The sequence below is a fragment of the Vulpes vulpes genome, chromosome X, assembly GCF_048418805.1.
Source record: "Vulpes vulpes isolate BD-2025 chromosome X, VulVul3, whole genome shotgun sequence".
NCBI lineage: Eukaryota > Metazoa > Chordata > Mammalia > Carnivora > Canidae > Vulpes > Vulpes vulpes.
Genome location: NC_132796.1, coordinates 19,285,311 through 19,292,589, shown reverse-complemented (window position 1 = coordinate 19,292,589; position 7,279 = coordinate 19,285,311). Strand labels below are relative to the sequence as shown.

The 7,279-nt window shown below is 37.8% G+C and overlaps 1 non-coding gene across 1 annotated transcript; it reads right to left on the bottom strand.

Moving 5' to 3' along the window:
* Positions 1-2,678: 2,678 nt before the first annotated feature.
* On the bottom strand, positions 2,679-2,780 carry LOC112919165 (U6 spliceosomal RNA). The gene has a single exon (XR_003234831.1). It is a non-coding gene; the product is annotated as a U6 spliceosomal RNA (small nuclear RNA).
* Between the last annotated feature and the right edge of the window lie 4,499 nt (positions 2,781-7,279).

The following is a 7,279-nucleotide window of genomic DNA, read 5'->3' as shown; positions in this document are numbered from 1 at the left end:
TTTCTGCCATTTCAGAAAACCCTGAGAAAGTACTAGAAAAATGTATTAGTGGAGAGCTGACAAGTCACAATGTGTCATTATCTTCCACATTGTGATATCAGATATTACAGCGTGGATGGCTTTATGGCTCTCCTACAGTCCTCACTATGACTTCTGGAATGTCATGTAATTTTAGAGCATTATCAAATTAGAATTTGATCAGTTTTTCTTCATTCTGGTTTCTATTGATCTGATATAAATGGGATACAAAGGAAACCAACTTTATTCTTTTTCTTTTCCCTATGGGGACTATGTTGGGGACCTCCTCTTCCCAGGTCTGGGAGGAAAACCCAGATATTCCCATAGCTTTTCTGGTTACTCTTATATAGCTAAATTTCTCTTTTTTATTTTAATTTTTTAAATTTATTTTTTAGAGAGAGAGAGAAAGTGTGCTTGTGATGGCTGGGGCAGGGGGAGGGTGTTGGGAGGGACAGAGGCAGAGGGAAAGAGAATCTTAAGTAGCCTCTATGCCGAGTGAGGAGTCTGATGCAGGGTTCGATCTCACAACTCTGAGATCATGATCTGAGCTAAAATCAAGAGTCAGTTGTTTAACTGACCAAGCCACCCAGGCACACCTGTTTTATTTTATTTTTTATTAAAAATTTTAAAAAAGATTTTATTTATTTATTAGAGACAGAGAGAGAGAGGGAGAAGCAGGCTCCATGCAGGGAGCTCGATGTGGGACTTGATTCCAGGTCTCCAGGATCACACCCTGGGCTGAAGGTGGCTCTAATCCGCTGAGCCACCAGGGCTGCCCTTTTATTAAAATTTTTTAAGTTTTTATTTTAATTTCAGTTACTTAACATATAGTGTCAAATTAGTTTTGGGCATACAATATAGTAATTCAACACTTCCATACAACACTGTGCTCATCACAGCATGTGCACTCCATAATCCCCATCACCTATTTAGCACACCCACCATCCACCCACCTTTCCTCTGATAATCATCAGTTTATTCTCTATAATTGAGTCTGTTTCTTGATTTTGCTTCTTTCTCCCTCTTATTTTTGTCCCTCTGCTTGTTTGTTTATTGTTTCTTAAATTCCACGTATGAGTGAAATCATACAGTATTTGTCTTCTCTGACTGGCTTATTTTGCCTAGCGTAATATTCTCCAGCTCCATCCGTGTCATTGGAAATGGCAAGGTTTCATTCCTTTTTATGTCTGAGTAATATTCCACTGTATCTGTATAACACATCTTCTTTATTCATTTATCAGTCAGTGGACACTTGGGCTGTTCCCATAATTTGACTATTATAGGTAATGCTGCTATAAACATTGGGGTGCATGTATCCCTTTGAATCAGTATTTTTGTATCATTTGGGTACAAAATACCTAATAGTACAATTGCTGGACTGTAGAGCAGTTCTATTTTTAACTTATTGAGAATTCTCCATACTGTTTTCCAGAGTGGCTGAACTGGTTTGTTTTGTACCCACCACAGTGTAAGAGGGTTCCCCTTTCTCCACATCCTCACCAACACCTGTTTTTTGCTGTAATGTTGTTTTAGCCACTCTTGACAGGTGTGAGATGATATCTCATTGTAGTTTTGATTTGCATTTCCCTCATGACGAGTGATGTTGAACATCTTTTCATGTGTCTGTTGGCCATCTAGATGTCTTCTTTGGGGGAACGTCTGTTTATGTCTTCTGTCCATTTTTAAATTGGATGATTTATTTTTGGGGGCTTCAAGCTTTAGAAGTTTTTTAAAATATATTTTGAATACTTATCAGATATAATTTGTAATTATCTTTTCCCATTCCATAGGTTGCCTTTTAGTTTTGTTGATTGTTTCCTTTCCTGTGTAGGAGACTATTTCCTAGTTTCATTTTTTTTGTGTGTGGCTGTTCAGTTTTCCCAGCACCATTTGTTGAAAAGTCATTCTTTTTTCCATTAGATATTTTTTCCTGCTTTGTCTAGGATTAATTGATTATATAATTATGGGTTCATTTCTGGGTTTTCTATTCTGTTCCATTGATCTATGTGTCTTGTTGTGCTAGTATCATACTATTTTGATTACTACAGCTTTGTAATATACTTTTAAGTCCAGAATTGTGATTCCTCCAGCTTTCCTTTTCATTTTCAAGATTGCTTTGGCTATTTGGAGTCTATTGTGGTTCTGTACAAATTTTAGGTTTGTTTGTTCTAGCTCCGCGAACAATATTATTGGTATTTTGACAGGGATTGCATTAAATGTGCAGATTGCTATGGATAGTATAGACATGTTAACAATATTTGTTCTTCTTGTCCATGAGCATAGAATGTCTTTCCATTTCTTTGTGTCCTCTTCAATTTATTTCATCAGTGTTTTATAGTTTTCAGAGTATAGGTCTTTCACCTCTTTGGTTAAGTTCATTTCTTGGTATCCTATTGTTTTTGATGCAATTGTAAATGGGATTGTTTTCTTAATTTCCCTTTTTTGCTGCTTTACTATTGGCATATAGAAATGAAAAGATTTCTGTACAGTTAGTTTGTATCCTGTGACTTTACTAAATTTATCAGGTTTTTTTCAGAAGTCAAAGATTTCTATTGTTCTACAGACACTTCTGAAAAGAGATTTAATTGAAAAAATATACAAAACATTTAAGAGTTTATCTCCAGAGAGCACCTAAAACTTTCTAGAGGTGTCAAAGCCTCAAAAATATGGGCTGCTTCATGAATTTACATGTCACCTTGTGTGGGGACCATACTAATGTTCTCTGTATTGTTCCAGTTTTAGTATATGTGCTGCTGAAGCACTCGATTGTCAGTTCTAACAGTTTTTTGGTGGAGTCTTTTGGGTTTTCTGTAGAGAGTATCATGTCATATGCAGATAGTGAAAGTTTGACTTCTTCCTTGCTGATTTGGATGCCTTTTATTTCCTTTTGTTGCCTGACTGCTGAGGCTAGGACTTCCAGTACTATATTGAACAGAAGTGGTGAGAGTGGACATACCTGTCTTGTTCCTGACCATAGAGGAAAAGCTCTTAGTTTTTCTCCATTTAGGATGATATTAACTGGATTTTTCATATGGCTTTAATTATGTTGAATTATGTTCTCTTTAAGCCTACTTTGTTGAGGCTTTTTATAATAAAGATTTTATTTATTTATTCATGATAGAGAGACAGAAAGAGGCAGAGACACAGGCAGAGGGAGAAGCAGGCCCGACGTGGGACTCGATCACGGGACTCCAGGATCGCGCCCTGGGCCAAAGGCAGGCGCCAAACCGCTGAGCCACCCAGGGATCCCCAGCTTTTTTTTTTTTTAAATCAAGAATGGATGTCATACTTTGTCAAATGCATTTTCTGCATCTGTTGAAATGATCATATGGTTCTTCTTTTTTTTTTTTTTTTTGATCATATGGTTCTTATCCTTTCTTTCATTAATGATTGATTTGCAAATACTGAACCACACTTTTTTTTTAAGGTTTTATTTATTTATTCATGAGAGACAGAGAGAGAGAGGCAAAGACACAGGCAGAGGGAGAAGCAGGCTCCATGCAGGGAGCCCAACATGGGACTTGATCCTGGGACTCCAGGATCATGCCCTGGGCCAAAGGCAGGCGCTAAACCACTGAGCCACCCAGGGATCCCCGTGAACCACACTTTCAACCCAAGAATAGATCCCACTTGATGGTGGTGAATGATTTTTTAAAATGTATTGTTGGAGTTGGTTTGCTAGTATTTTGTTGAGGATTCTTGCATATGTGTTCCTCAGAGATATTGGCTTGCAGTTTTCTTTTTTGTGGTGATTTATCTGGTTTTGGTGCTAGGGTAATGCTGGTCTCATAGAATGAATTTGGAAGTTTTCCTTCTTTTTCTATTTTTGACTAGTTTGAGTAGAATAGGTATTAACTCTTCTTTAAATGTTTGGTAGAATTTACCTGTGGAAAAATTAATTTAAAAAAAAAGTGTATGTTCTCATTCATTTGGGGAATATAAATAATAGTGAAAGGGAATATAAAGGAAGGGAAAAGAAATGTTGGGAAATATCAGGAAGGGAGACAGAACATAAAGACTCCTAACTCTGGGAAACGAACTAGGGGTGGTGGAAGGGGAGGAGGGCGGGTGTTGGAGGGGAATGGGTGACGGGCACTGAGGGGGGCACTTGACGGGATGAGCACTGGGTGTTTTTCTGTATGTTGGTAAATTGAACACCAATAAAAATTAATTAAAAAAAAAAAAAGAATTTACCTGTGAAGCCATATGGTCCTGGACTTTTGTATGTTGAGAGTTTTTTTTATTGCTGATTCAATCTCTTTTCTGGTTATCAATCTGTTCAAATTTTTAATTTTTCCTGTTTCAGTTTTAGTAATATATATGTTTCTAGGAATTTATCCATTTTTTAAGGTTGTCCAATTTTTTGGCATTTAGTTTTTCATAATATTCTCTTATGATTGTATTTCTGTGGTATTGGTTGTTATTTCTCCTTTCTCACATATGATTTTATTTATTTGGGTCTTTTCTCTTTTTGATAAGTCTGGCTAGGGGTTTATCAATTTTATTAATTTTTTCAACAAATCAGATTCTGGTTTTATTGATCTATTATTTTTAAAATTTCTATATCATTTATTTCTGCTCTAATCTTTATTATTTCTTTCCTTCTGCTGGCTTTGGGTTTCATTTGTTCTTTTTTTAGCTCCTTTAGGTGCAAGTTTAGGTTGTTTGAGATTTTTCTTGCTTCTTGAGGTAGGCCTGTATTGTTGTATAGTTCCTTCTTTGACCTGCTTTTGCTGAATCCCAAAGATTTTGATCCATTTTGTTTTCATTTTCATTTGATTCCATCTATTTTTTTAATTTCTTCTTTTATTTCTTGGTTGATCCATTTATTTTTTGGTAGCAAGTTACTTAACCTCCATGTGTTTATGATCTTTCCAGATTTTTTCTTTGTGGTTGACTTCTACTTTCATAGTGTTGTGGACAGAAAAGGTACATGGTACAACTTCAGTCTTCTTGAATTTGTTGAGGCCTCTTTTCTGGTCTAATATGTGATCTGTTCCAGAAAATGTTCCATGTACACTTTTCATTGCTTTCATTTTAGTGTAGTCTGAGGCCACTCAATGATTGTAGAGTTGTCATGTGGATACAAGAAACACAGTCTTTTCTTCTGCATGTGATGGAAGTGCACTTCACTCCCGAACCAGCATTATTGCTATACCTTTCAGCAGGTGCAGCTTTAGTCTCAGGTTCTTGACTTGATTATGTGAGCCAAATATTAATTCTTCTGTTTTTCACAAACTACACAAGATATAAGACAAACTTTCTGAAGCTTTTTGTTACTTGCTTGAAGCAAATGAGAAATAAGCTTTGTTCTTCAGTCTTTGTGGTGGAGAAATTTACCACATTCCCTTTCTTAGGGTCTTTTTATCCACATGCAGAATATAAAACTTAATTCTATAGTAGGTGGAGGTGTAGGACACCCCCCAGTCAGATCCCAATACACAGCTTATCAATGCACACACATATTACTGTAACTGATACTGCTGAGTGTATTGTGGGAGAGTTAAGTATGTGTAATTCTTCTCTCGATTGTAAGGGATGTTCCCAGCAGTAAATGGAATAATAGAATAGTGGTAGTGGGATGAGTATACAACTGGGAGCCCACCAGGCGTCCCCAGCCCAGCCATGAGGTATCAGTACAGCAGTGTAGGATTCTGATTTGAGGTATGCATAACTGGAAGCCTCTACATTGCCCAAGGAAATAAAAGAGGTAGATGTGCTTAAATGCTTAAAGGGACTATAACATTTATGGTAGTCCTAGGCAGCCAGTGAAGAAAACAAAGGGTACTTGGGGCTTTATTATAGATTACAATAAGCAGACCTCCTTGCCCTGGTAGTTGTAGATATCATAACATTTTAGGACTACATTGTACATACTGAAGGGTCTTGTGTGCAGTGGTGGGACATGCTAATTGTTTTTTCAGACTCCATCAAACCCATGTGAGTAAAGTCTATTTGCCTTGATGGGTCACATTACTTTATACATTAATGTGGAATTAAGATCCATTATTTTGGGGCACCTGGGTGGCTCAGTGATTGAGCTTCTGCCTTTGGCTCCAGGGTCCTGGGATCAAGTCCCACATCAGGCTCCCCACAGGGAGCCTGCTTCACTCTCTGCCTATGTCTCTGCCTCTCTGTGTCTCTCATGAATTAATAAATAAAATCTTTTTAAAAATCTATAATTTCTCACCAGTGGATAGGTCAAGACCTAGAAAAGACCAGTACCTCATCAGACATGTCTCAGTACCATTTCGTGGATGATATTATTTTGATTGGAAGTGACAAGAGCAGTGGATGGTCTGTCTTAGATAGTGGGTCCAATTTCCTTGTAATTGGCACTAGAAGATTAACCCTTTACATATTAAGGAACAGCAGCCACCCAAGTAGGAAATGACACCGTTTGGGATCTTGTTTTCCTTTCCTAGTACTCAACTATTCACATTCTTACATCTGTAAAACAATGGATTATAGGGATCCCTGGGTGGCCCAGCGGTTTGGCGCCTGCCTTTGGCCCAGGGCGCGATCCTAGAGACCTGGGATCGAATCCCACGTCGGGCTCCTGGTGCATGGAGCCTGTTTCTCCCTCTGCCTATGTCTCTGCCTCTCTCTCTCTGTGACTGTCATAAATGAATAAAAAAATAAAATAAATTGCCTCTTTAAAAAAAACCAATAGATTATAGTCTGTTAATGCCACTAGGTACTTGAAAGTATTCCTGAGATTAAGTCATTAATATGACATCCGATATTGGCAACTTAATGTCTTTGAGTATGTCAAGGTAATGTTGCCATTTGTGTTTTTTTTTTTTTGCTGTATTTATTTATATTGAAATAAAGTTGACACAAACTCAGAGTTTAATTAGTTTCAGGTGTACAACATGGTGATTCTGACACATCTGTACATTATGCTGTGCTCACTACAGTGTAGCTATGTGTTTTTGTTTTTGGTCTTGCCTGATACCACCACTGGGTGTACTTCATTTAAGAGACCAATGCTGGCTTTTTTGTGAGTAATGATGGACATTAAGAGAGCAACACATCAAGAGCAGGGGTTTTTGGGATCCCTGGGTGGCGCAGCGGTTTGGCGCCTGCCTTTGGCCCAGGGCGCGATCCTGGAGACCCGGGATCGAGTCCCACGTCGGGCTCCCGGTGCATGGAGCCTGCTTCTCCCTCTGCCTGTGTCTCTGCCTCTCTCTCTCTCTGTGACTATCATAAATAAATAAAGATTAAAAAAAATGTTTAAAAAAAAAAAAAGAGCAGGGGT